This window comes from Jaculus jaculus, chromosome 1 (assembly GCF_020740685.1).
Source record: "Jaculus jaculus isolate mJacJac1 chromosome 1, mJacJac1.mat.Y.cur, whole genome shotgun sequence".
In the NCBI taxonomy this organism is placed as follows: Eukaryota; Metazoa; Chordata; class Mammalia; order Rodentia; family Dipodidae; genus Jaculus; species Jaculus jaculus.
In genome coordinates, this window is record NC_059102.1 from 137,107,660 (window position 1) to 137,121,222 (window position 13,563).

The window sequence follows — 13,563 nt, forward strand, 5'->3', positions numbered from 1 at the left end:
TTCAGAGTTTGGAGCAAGATTAGGAAAATGTCTATATACAATATGCTAAACTGCTTATGTTGCCTCCAACAGCACCCATAATTAGTGACCTCATTGTCTTCTCCAGTGCTACCAACAGAACTTGTTTGGCATGTATTTCTGCTCTATGTCAGGAGTCCAACCAGGCATCTGAGGAAATTGGCAAATGGTATACCTAAAGATGAGTCATATTCTTTGACAGTGTTGATCGCATGTGCAATTCAGGCCAAAGGTACCAAGACAAAGGAAACCTAGTCTCATTGCTTTAAGCAGATAGATTATACAGCAGTAATATTAAATTTAGGGTAAGATTAAAGTGAGGAATTTAGCATCTCACAGTAATATTCTCAGATAAATGATTTGCAAGGTATCTAAGAATTATCTCACAGTTCTATCCCATAGTTCATTCCCATATTTTATTCTCCAATTATCTTGTATTTACATTCACAGCCTCAACCAGGCCTACTATGTACCATTATTTTTTCCTAGTTAATACCTAATTTTCACCTCAGTTTTCTTATGCCCAACCAGGAATGACTGATTCAATATTCCTGTCCATAAAATAAAGCTATTCTCTTTTTTTAAATTATTATTTAATCCCAAAGAGATTTAAATATTTTGCCTTTATTTAGGGAAAACGTGGCCTGAAAAGCCCATGTTGACAGATAAACTTACTTTGATCTCTTATTTAAAAGATAGTTACTAAGTGTGCCCTCTGTGTAGAGCTCTGTGTTCTAATGGGTGAGTGGCAAATATCGTGTATGTTCTTGTAGACCTCATACAACACTGAAGGAATCAAAAATGTAGTAACAACATCATCCTTATACTCCAATAGATGTGTTCTTTTGTGTTGTAGGGTCAAACAGACTCCTCATAAAACCACAACTGAGAGGAATATGGAAGAAAAATGGGAATTGTCAAAGCATAGAAAGACATGAAGATAATATGGACAAGAAAAAAATCTTATGTGTAAGTTTTAGGAAACATAAAACAAGTGGACACATTTTAGAGGAATTCAGTCTTAACAAAGCTGCTCTATTTGGAATGCTGTGTGAAGCCCTCAAGGATATTGAGTGATTTTTTAAAAGGACTTTAACTATATACCAAGCATGTTTAATTGTTCCATTACTCTTAAAAATTAGCATATCTTCTCATTTAACATTATAGCCATCAATGCTTATGTGAACATAGTTGTCTTATAAGGATCATCTTTCTGGATTTTCATATTCTCAATGTTTTCCTTCATCAAAGGAAAGAGAGGCCAGAATGCTGGTTTTAGGGATTTTCAGGGCATATTAGACAATATATAAGTCAAAGCCTGAATAACAGAGGGGAGAGTTAATTCTAAGAAATTTGATGGGACTCAACAGATTAGATATAATTATATGTGGAGGATCTGATGATCAAAACAAGTCACCAAACTATTTTGCTAACAATTTTGTTGTTTTAACTATAAATGGTAATAAGCTCCTTCCTGTATCTTTAGAAGGCACTCACACATTATCAGGGGATAATGCAGAAATTATATCTTCCCTGAATGAAATAATCTTTCCAGACCTAGCAAAGAATTACAATCTAAATCGTATGGAAAAAATGGCTTTCCTAAGTTTATGTTCTATAAGAAACATAGAACTTGGAATTTGAGAAAGTCATTAAAGACTATGAAAATAATTATCAATAATTTGAAAGAACAAAAATATGGAGATGATATGTGTGGCCAACTTATAATAATTTATTAAAACATTACTCAGCTAATAACTTGATATTTATAATTACTTGAGAAAGGCTACATTATTCTTTACCTTTCCAGATTAAAAATAAATAAATAAATAACTGCAAGAAAGTGAAATTTGCCAAAGGTCATATAAGCAGAATGACTGCACCTGGGGTAGATGTCTATGTCTCAGGTCTAGCATTGTACAGTCAATCTCTATGACTTGATTTCTCTCTTTCTGGGAATAGGTCTAAAGAAGTGGATTTAGGCTATTAGAACTCAGAAACAATAGCACTTATCTCACATTATCATGATAGCCATAGCAGTTGGTAGAGATTTTAAGATAATTTAAGAGAAATAAAAATGTTCTGAGACTATATTTGGAATTTACGTAAGTCCTTCAAGCTTTTGTGCATTGGTTGTCCTGACAGCAGGGAGCAAGGGGTTAAATGGAGCAGAAGCAAAGATAATTGACATGTGGGCCTATTGGTCTTTCCCCAGGCCATCTGGGAACTTAAATAGCCAGCAGTTAATTAAAAATAAACTGACACTTTACTTTAAGGATAGTTTTAATAACCATTTATAAATGTTACATTAAAAATTCATACACTGTTATCAACTCCTGCTAAGGATTTACAGCACAATGAAGGTGTTATGAATGTTTTATAGGTTCTAGGAAGAAGGCTTTTCCTGTAGAGATATTTTCAGAAGACTATTTGTCTTTCCTGGGCCACATCATAAGTACTTAAGACAATAGTATCTTGTAGGATAAAAAACAGTTCTAAAGTTCATGTTGGGATGCTCTCTTCCCATTTGTGGGGCTGGAGAGATGGCTTAGCAGTTAAAGTAACTAAACACAGTTCTTTTCTCAGGCATAATATGATTCTAAGAATATTTGTTCAAAAAGTATATGCTACAGAGAGGAAAAACTTATACAGTGATATAAGTGAATCACCTCCATGAAAAATGTCACTTGAGACTTATAAGAATGAATGAGGCCAGGCGTGGTGCTGCATGCCTTTAATCCCAGCACTTGGGAGGCAGAGGTAGGAGGATTGCTGTGAGTTTGAGGCTACCCTGAGACTCCATAGTGAATTCCTGGTCAGCCTGGGCTAGAGTGAGACCCTACCTTGAAAAACAAAAACAAAAACAAACAAACAAAAAAAATGAAAGAAAAGAGAAAAAAGAATAAAAAAAGAATGAATGCGAAAGAAATGTAAAATATGAGGTAAGAATCAACTAGGAGGTTATTATAGCTAAGGAACTTTGGATTCTGTTGTACAATCTTATTTGTTCTACTTTGCCACAAACACTAACTAGATTCTTATTTGCCTTACTTTGGTCACATCTGTGAAATTGTATAATAACACAATTCTTTGCAGACATAGCTTTGTGACTATAGGTTTTGGTATCCAAGGGTTCCATTCACAAAGAACAATTGAGCAGAAGTTAGGATTAAAATTAGAGGTAAGTCTCTTCCAGCTGGTTCCTTTCATTTCTTTTGGTAAGAGCCATGGAGCTGCATATTTTGCAAATGTGGTAGAACAGGACTCCAAATTGTCTGCTTAGCTCTTAGAAATTGGAAAGTAAATTTATTTGTTCAAGGACCAGGAATTGCAAACTGTACCTTTTAAGAGTTTAGGGATTCTGACTTGGTATCAATTTATGATTGAATTTTAAAGCCCTGGGGGATGGCTTTCAGTGTGGACCAGCTTTGAAGGTAAAGTAAAAGGAACAGAAATCAAAATCAGTGGTGCATTTGTTTTTTATTTCTAGATTTCTTTGTAATTGTGTAAGTACAGATGAGTAATACTTGAATGTCTGTATTGCTGTATTCAGAATGTCTGGAACATGAACTAAACGTAACACTTGATGTTATGCTGCAATGATAAAACAATCAGAAATTTCTATATGCGCAAATACAAAAAATGCTTTACTAGCAATAACTTATTAGGATATAACACGGGAAGTGATTTTAAACATAATTCAGTTTAGACTTTTGTCATCATTTATTTCTCAGTCTCTTTAACTTTATTTCATTGAGAATCACTATATCCCACCATTTCTAACCATTCCTCTATCTAAGTGGACTGTGTGTGTGTGTGTGTGTGTGTGTGTGTATGCTTTCCCTTTGCTATTCATAACATAGAAATAAAGTATCACAATTATGAGCATATATTGAAAGACACATAGGCATCTTGGAATCTTTACTTTTTTTCTAATTTTTTTGTTGTTATTGCTGGAGTTCTAAGACAAGCATTACTGATCGCTTAACATTTCAAAATCTCACCAAAACTGTATTAAATAAGTCCTTTATTTTAATTCCTTCCTGAAGCAACAGAAACCCTGAGTTGATGAGAGAGTAAGTGATGTAGTTTTGGAGAATAACTGTACATGGGAAGATGAATGAGAGTGCCACATGAAGAAAAGAATAATGCAGTAACAGGACAGTGTACATGAAGGAGAATCTACAGGGAGGAAGGGGGAAAAGTGAATATAAGGGTAAAAAATGCAGTGGATAATAAAGGCCATTTTATATTTTGCAGCAGTTATAATGGCACATATGCATTAAAACTTATTGGGCTGGAGAGATGGCTTAGTGGTTAAGTGCTTGCCTGTGAAGCCTAAGGACCCCGGTTTGAGGCTAGGTTCCCCAGGTCCCACGTTAGCCAGATGCACAAGGGGGCGCACGCGTCTGGAGTTTGTTTGCAGAGGCTGGAAGCCCTGGCGCACCCATTCTCTCTTTCTCTCTCTCCCTCTATCTGTTTTTCTCTCTGTGTCTGTCACTCTCAAATAATAAATAAAATAAAAAAATAAAAAACTTACATGCTGGATAGTTAAAATACATTACCTCTGAAAAACATTAGTTTTTCCTTATTTTATGTACCAATGAAAGGAGTATTAGACTCCACCTTGAAGGTTAATTCTTCTAAAACAGTGTTCCCACCCCTCCCTCAGTTGCCTTATTCATTATATTGAAGAAAGCACAACGCCTTCCAAACAACAACAACAAAACAATAGAAATGTAATATTCCCCTCATAGTCATATAGGAAGAATAAAATGAGATAATGACTATAATTAAAATATCAGTTTATAACCAGTGCATTTCCATATAAAAAGTACAATCATTATTGTCCTTCTAAAATATCCTGGTGAGGACAGAAAAAATATATCTCAGGAAATAAAACCAATGAACAGTATTCACTCTACACATTGAATCAGTGCCCTCCCCCACACACGCTTTTCTTCTGAGGCTTTTGCCTATAAAGCCGATTTTCCCATTACCCCCTACAGACTGCTACTTTGTTCTTTACAAATCTATATCAGGAAGGCCAAATTCACTAAAACATGCATGAGATGGATTATAGCTGCTTGAGCTTCATTATAGCTGCTTGAGCTTCAAAAAGTTTGTTGTGTTTCATCCTCTTATTCAAACAAGCTGGATTAGATTCTCATTGCTTCCTGACCTTATCACTGTGATATCTTTCACAGATTTTCACACAATGCAGAAATACTTAATAATAATAATCATTAAAGATAACAATAATAAAATTCATTTACTATTGACTGCTTCCTTACCACTCTATCACATATCAGACTGATATTCATAGGAGCTCTCTAAGTGCTGTCCATTGTGATTATTCTCACTTTGTTATCCATGGAATTCTACCATCTGATTATATCTCTGAGTACACTTTAAGGTAATCACTAGTCTTTAGTATCCAGACTATTCATACATTATAATTCATTACCCTTTGAGTAAAGGACAGGATTGTTGAATTTGGACTGTGTGTGGAAGGGTTGATTTCTTTGTGGCTGGCCTTCTTGTGACACTGGGAAAAAATCATTTTCTTGGCTGTTTCTGATTTACATACACAAATTTAAATGACAAAAATTCATTGGTGGTAGTTAAATACAAATTTAATGTTAGTTATTTACAAATATATATACACTTATTCTATAATGTTACAGGAGGAGAATTGAAGGAATTCCTATGGAAGAAAGGCCTTTAAATTAGATCTTGAAGAGTTTGTAAAAGTCAGATAGGTGCAGTTAGATGTAAGACATTTTAGAAGTGGTCTGGGTACAGGTCAAATCTACACATTAACTTTACTCAGCCAAGATCAATTAATTGAATGTCTAGTCTTTGATGGTGACCTAGAGGCTAAGGATTCACTGGTGAGCAATATGCATGAAAGCAATCCTTCTCTCATCTGGCTTCCATTCTAGTTGAGAAAGAACTGGTAACTCATTTTTTTCTGAATCAAAGAAATGCACTACAGTGAGCAATGGTAGTTATATGGGAATATAATGGAATTGGGCAGTGGAGAGCCCTAGATTCCAGGTTAGTTTATTTTACAATGTGATGCACTAGTTCTTCCTCTAAAACTTATTTGTATTGCATAGGGATTTTTGTCTTGGTTCTTTATTTTTTAATTTTTTTTAATTTATTTTTTTTTATTTTTTATCATCCTGCTTTTTTATTTTTATTTTTTATTATCAACTTCCATGACTATAAAAAATACCCCATGGTAATACCCCCCTCCCCCCACTTTCCCCTTTGAAACTCCATTCTCCATCATATCCCCTCCTCATTTCAATCAGTCTCTCTTTCACTTTTGATTTCATGATCTTTTCCTCCTCTCAAGATGGTCTTATGCAGGTAGTGTCAGACACTGTGAGGCCATGGCTATCCAGGCCATTTTGTGTCTGGAGGGAGCATGTTGTATGGAGTCCTGCCCTTCCTTTGGCTCTTACATTCTTTCCGCCACCTCTTCTGCATTAGATCCTGAGCCTTGGAAGGTGTGATAGAGGTATCACAGTACTGAGCACTGCGGTCATTTCTTTCCATCACCATGATACCTTCTGAGTTGTCCCAAGGTCACTGCCATCTGAAGAAAAGATTCTCTACCTTCTCTATTCTCTAGAGTAGCATTAATATAAGGGTGTGTGAACATTAACATAAGTGCTTACTGGGCAGTTTGATAAGCATAGTATATACATTTAGTCAGACAATAGCAGACGTTATATCTCTAGGGCTCATGACTACCTCTGTTCTAAGTTTTCAGTATCAAGGATGTATTCCCTCCCATGGATCAGCCCTGTAGTCCAATTAGAGGGCAATTGGTCTCCCCCATAACAGATGTGCCACTGTTGCACCTGTTGGCTCATTTGGCCTGGCTGGCCAATTATAAGGCTTGCAGTGGTGCATGGGGATTTTGATGGAGACCTTTCCATCCAGAAAAACATTGAAGGAAGGAACATACCTCACAGCGACACTTCCTGCAGAGAGCTCTCACAGATGATGAAGCTATGGAAGCAGAAGACAAGAACTGGCATTCAAAAGTTAAATATACCTTCTGGTGCAGGGTCCCCTGTGTGGTTCAAGTACTTTGTGTTTTGTGAGCTTGTGTTTCGGGTGCCTTTCTTGTAGAATTTGCTTTCTTCAAAGGAAGCTGTACGTGGATCCACAGGCTTACAACCATCTACTCCATTCATACTGTAACATGTTTAATACCAATTCACTACGTGTTTCTGCTTGAGGATTTCTCCAGAGCCAGTAATTTTTTTTTTTTTTTTTTTTTTTTTTTTTGTGCTCAGTGAATACAGTCAAGTTGGTACCATTGGTAGCCTCCTCCCTGTCCTCCTTCCTTCACAGGGACCCTCCTTATGGGGAATATGGATTGTGCATTGTGGGGTTAGGCATCAGTTATGGGTAGGAGGAAATGCCTCTGTGTATCATGACCCAATGAGTGGCCCTAGCATTCTTTCCACCAGTACTTTCAAAGGACAAAGACCTGAGAGGCTTTGGGACCAACAACTGTCCCTCATATGAATCTATCCCCCCTTCATCATCCCTCTCATATGTCTAGTTACAGTGTTGCAGAACACGTACTACAAGTATGAGGAGAAAAATAAAAGAAAAATGAAGGAAACAGCCCCTAACCCAGTGGGGCAGATGTTAACAGTACAGTTGCCTGTATCCAATGTAAGTACAGCAGCTCTGAACCCATGTCTTCAGTAGCATATGAAACATATCACCAGTAATACAAGAACAAAACTGAGGCAAAAGCCATATGCCCCCCACCTTACAAGGCACTGATATTAATTGACCAATCAGAAGGGACATTACAGGACAGAGTAGTGGGCTGGATGATATGAAATTCATGCCTAATACCTTATTATGTGTCCAAGCTCCATCACAGGAGCAGACCAGAAGCTGGGTGAGGTTCTAGGAAACATGGCGTGGTTGACATTTTCCTGAGTCATGTGACCCAGAAACTATACATTTCATTAAACCTTTAATGAAATGAACTTTGAGAGCCAGGACATTTAATATCAGAAATTATACCACTTTAATGTTCATAAAAAATTGAATCATGAATCGTATTTCCTTGCAAAAGTGATTATAGCTTAATTCTTTTCATAGCCTTCCTGTCTTAAGTCAGAAATTGGCTAAAGTGGGAGGTGTTTCTATATTGTATGCACCTAGGGTCTCTGCAGTAGTGTCCAGTGTTCCATTAAGTCTCTAAATCTGTCCTGAAAGAAAACCCTTAAGCAAACAAACAACACCAGATGATATACATCCCAGTCCCTTCCATTTTGTTCACAAGCTATATTTCTCTAGTTGTCATTTTGTGTCGCTCATGTCTGATCCAAATAAAGGTAACTGCTGACCACTGCGTGATTTCTTGTGAGGACTGGGGTCTAGAGCATCTAAGGTTCTCAAGAGGGGATTTAGCCTTCCTCAAGGTGACAGAAAACATAGATCACACAATTTAAAATGTAAATGTATTTATTGTTTTTCCTTCCTAAACTTTGAATTTACAGTGGCTCAAAGTTCACAGCTTGTTTAGTTCATAGTAAGACTGCACAGGTGAGGTTGAGGTGGCCAGTGGTGGCACCACACTGAAGTTTATACTAGCTTCCCAGACTTGGGACTGCTGCCTTCCAGTGGCTGCACTCCTTCTACACTGTCCCAACATGCTTGAGTTGTTAGTCAAATTACTGGAATGGTGCCGAGGTTTGGTGGTTGTTTTGTGTCTGTGTGTGTGTGGGGGGGGGGGTGCTCTTTTGCCTTCCTGTTATAAAAATGAAATTTTCATTTCATTTCTGATGAACAAGTTGGTCAATAAATTAAAGAAAACTAGATCGAGGCTTACTTAATCTTTCTGTGCATTCATTTCTTCATTGACAAAATAAAGACCAATAATTCATGTTTATTTTGAGAAATAATTCACAGCATAACTCTACTCCTGCACAGTGCCCAGTCAACAACTGCTTAATAAATGGTAGGAAAATATTGTAGCGGCTTTTTTTTTTTTTTTTTTTTTTTTTTAGTGTTTGAGACATTCATTACCTGAGAATCTGGAAAGGAAGAACTTTGAGAGATGTTGTTGAAGAAGGAACTGAATAAGAATTTATTTCTAGAATTAAAGTTCTTGTCCCTTGGGAGTTGCACCTTACATTTCTGAAAGGAAGACTTCATCTGCTGAAATCTGAAGATGTTATGTTTCATCCAAATCTCACTAACTTCCTCCTTTGTGAGTTATGTGTGGTAGAATGCATTTTCTTCATAAAGATTGATGTTTATGAAATACCACCCATTCTTCAGTGAATCCATGACATATTCATGGGGCATTCTAAAATCTTTCTTACAAAGTGTGAAACAAAAGGCTAAAGGAGAGGTTCAAAGTTGATCCCCTGGCTTTTGAACTAATTATATTAATTCCAAGAACCAAACTTTTCTGATTTGGATTCCGAATTTCTTCTACTTGACTATGTACATTATTTTTAAAACTGAAAAGTCTGGTCCAATAAAAAACCCATTTGGAAGGCTGAAAGTCTCAACAATATGAAGATATGGATAGTGCATTCATAGATTCAAGAAGCTGAAATAATTCAGAAGTCCAGCTTTAAATTCTTACACTATCACTAATAATGTAAAATGGATCAGAAGTCCATATATTTGCAGTTATAGATGTAATAATTTGTGTCTGCCTAATAAATATCCATAAAGGAAAGAATAATTAACTCAAGCTTCACCCAGTGAATTATATAGTATGCTGCTCCTCTGTGCTTTTCAGAACCAGGCAGCCAGAATCTGCTGGTCCTCTCCCATGGCAGATGGCTTATTTCCTACAGGGCAATCTGATCACACACTGAAGAACACCCATGGTCTCCGTACACTGAGTCAAAATGTGCAAGTGTTTGTTGATTTATGGGAAATGAATTATAATCTCTAACTCTACATGTGATATTTTATTTAAATTTTACCTAATTTGTCTGAGATACATATCACATCCTACCTTAATGTCTCATGGTTCCTCAATTGGTTTACATATTATAATTGACATTGTCTTGAATATATTTTGAGCTATATGTCTCCTTATTAGTACAATTGCCTCTTTCATAAACTGAGGATGGCTATTTTAAAATTTAGAATCTATTGTATCCAAGTCAGTTATAATGTATTCAGGCAATGTTTTTTCATTCATGTTCCAAGTCCACCTCAAGTCATTTGCGAGGGTTCCATGTCATCCTATCCCTGCCATGCAGCTTGATGCAGGAGATACCACCTGGGTTTCTATCAAGTGTACTACAGTGCTCTGAGAGCTGCTGACTGGGGGTTCATTCCAACTCCACTGGCAAAACCAATGGTCAGATGGCCACAGGAAATTTCAAAGCTAGGTATCAGCATAGGAATCATAATGCAAATTGAAGTGAGGCAAGAAAGAGTAAAAGATGATCAGAGAGGTTTTTGTTATGCAAACCAAAATCACAAATATTTATAAAAGGAGAACATGATTTATATGATTCCCTTCAACAAATATCACTAAGGACTGATGAAGAAATTGAGGACAGACTTAGTAATGAGTTGGAAACAACAAAATTCTAAAATCTCTGAATATATAACATGATCTCATTCTCATTACAAGAAGTAAAAATCAACATAAATTACCCTTTTAGAGAGAGAGAGAGAGAGGGAGGGAGAGAATGAGTGTGCCAGGGCCTCCAGCCACTGCATACAAACTCCAGACCCATGTGCCCCCTTGTGCATCTGGCTAATGTGGGTCCTGGGGAATTGAGCCTCAAAATGGGGTCCTTAGGCTTCACAGGCAAGCGCTTAACTGCTAAGCCATCTCTCCAGCCCATAACTTCTCTTTTTGAAATAAAATAGACTTGAGTTCCCACTGACAGGTGATCTGGGTTTTCTATACTTCCATTTTAAAGACCCTCACTTTCCCTAACCTGCAGAAAAAATTTGTGTCTGACTGTAATTCAGAGACAGCCCACCTTCCTCACCCAAATCCACTACTGCTGCTTCACACAATGTTCTGGGAATAAAGAAACCCAGCTCTATATAGATGTCAATCGACTGCTGATCCAGATCTCTGGACAGGTTCTTGGGAATAGGAGGGCAATCCCTTTCTATTCCTTCAGTGCTGAAGTGCTTGCACCTCTGAGCCATTGCTTTCAGCCTTCCCACACACTGTGCCTCAGCAAGCTGGCCTTCTCAGTGAAAGTGGGTCTCCAGTTGGGTGGCTTGTGCTTGTCCTCTGTCTCAGCTCAGACCTGTCCTCTGCCTCTTCCAAAGAGTTCATATCACCTTGATTTCACAGCTTTTTCTTTCAACCTTTAAAATCCAGAAACTTCTATTTCATCTTTCTTTCTAGATAACAGAAGTCTGTGTGTTTCCTTCCAGAGGCAATTTAACCCTACTAAGGTTTGTGATGTGAGGGACAATAGGCAAATGCTCCTTTCATTAACTCAAGATGATTTTTTTTTTCTCCTAAATGAGACCATGTCAACTTTTAGTCACAGCTCTCTCCTAGAAAAATCAAATCAAATCAAATCAAAATGAAAATAAATCAATGAAGAAGTAAAATGCGTACAAGCCTGGCCTCCTGCAAAGAAAGCTTATCACTAATTGCCCCAAGGGAATTATTTTTTCATTAGTGTTATTCATATACATTACAGCTTATGCTTTTAAAATGTAATTTTTTAATAATAGAAAAAAGTAAGCTTAAGTGTCAAATGCATATGAAAATCAGTGTTCTTTAAGTGAATGTGCACATTGAAAGTACAGATCTAGTATTTCTGTTTGTGGCTACAAATGTTGCTGATGTACCCAGAGTGTGCAAAATTATCTGAATTACCTGGGAGTGTAACAGCAGCTGCTACATCAGCAGTTATTTTGCCAGGTGTTCAGAGGCTGTGTAAATTAGCACAGACTGGTAGATACACTGGCAATATTTATGAGAGCCACTTTTGGTTTAAAAGAAAAAAATGTTTTTCTTAGATAAAACACTGTTGCAAGATCACAGAAGATGAGAGGAATCAGCATCAAAACATACTAAGAACAAAAAACAGCATAGGAACACCCAACACCATGTGTTACTAAGCAGATTTTAGCTAGGATCTGACATTACCTAGAGAGTATGCCTTGTTTATACAAGATGATGGGACAAACAAATACTGAGGCTGGTTAAGACACACTCTGAATGAGAAGTTGCTTGGGCCAATGGGCAATGGTCCTGCAAGGATTAAACAAAAGGACATGTTTTGGCTATTTATAATGGGTCAGGCACTATGCTAGGTCTTTGACACAGACGAATGAACCCATTGGACATAAAGCTCTGCCTCCTTCCATAGCAAATGATTTATAAGAAGTCTCAAGGAAAGCTACAAGAGAAAGGAAACAAGGATGCCATTTAATAGACCATAAGCACATTATTCAGCCCCAAAACATGTGGTCAGATGTTGACCATGTATACTATAGTTTCCACATCTGAGAAGAAAACATCCTCATAAATAACTGAATAAGTAGATACATTTCATTTCCTTATTATGGCATAACAACTATTTGCATACCATTTAAGTTGTAATATTTTTACAAGTAATCTTGATATGATTTAAAGTCATTATAAGAAGTGTGTTGCTTATATGCAAATATGACATCATTTGATGTAAAAGATTTGAGCTTCTTCAGATACTGGTATTGCCTAGGTTCCTAGAAGCCAAGCCCAGGGAAAGACACATTTGCCAACACCCAGCTCAAATCTTCCACATCCTCCCCTCCTCCACCACTCACATACACACAACAACGCGCACACACACACACACACACACACACACACACACACATACCTTTTCACACTCACACTTTGTTGATGGGTATGCACAAACATGATCCTTATAGCCATTCCCTACTCAATCTAATATCTCCCTTTTCCTTCCTCTTCCTTTCTGAAGATTATGTCCTGAATTCACTCATCCACATCTCCCTGCAGAACTTTTAATCTGAACTTCTTGTACCACTGAGGTGAGGGTCTTTTTATCGATGTTTTTCATAAAAGCAGTATCTCACAGAAAACAAAAAGCAGTCTTTGGTACTACAAATCTCATTAGGGCAAACTCAGAGGTCTGTCTCCCTCCACTGTTCAGCCAGAGGAGCAGCAAGGCATGTATCTGTACTCAGAGCCACAGCTGCCTTGACATATGCCTGGTTACTGGCTTGAACACAGGCAAAACACTGGAGGGTGGGTGAACTGGAGAATCACACTGCTAACTCAGAGAGTCACTGCTAGCCCTATGATGCTATCCCTGACATGAAATTCAACTCCAAAGACCTGACATATTGTATTTTACTTTCACAAATGCTTTATGCTTTTAACTTAACTCTTTCCAGTGGGAATGATTTTAGAATCCATAGGGGAGGATGAGGACAGGGCAGAGTGCAGGATTGCTCAGCAGAAATATGGGCCCCTCAGGCATTGTTAATTCCCTGGGGTCAGATCTCCCTGCCTTTTTGTAAGTCACATCCATT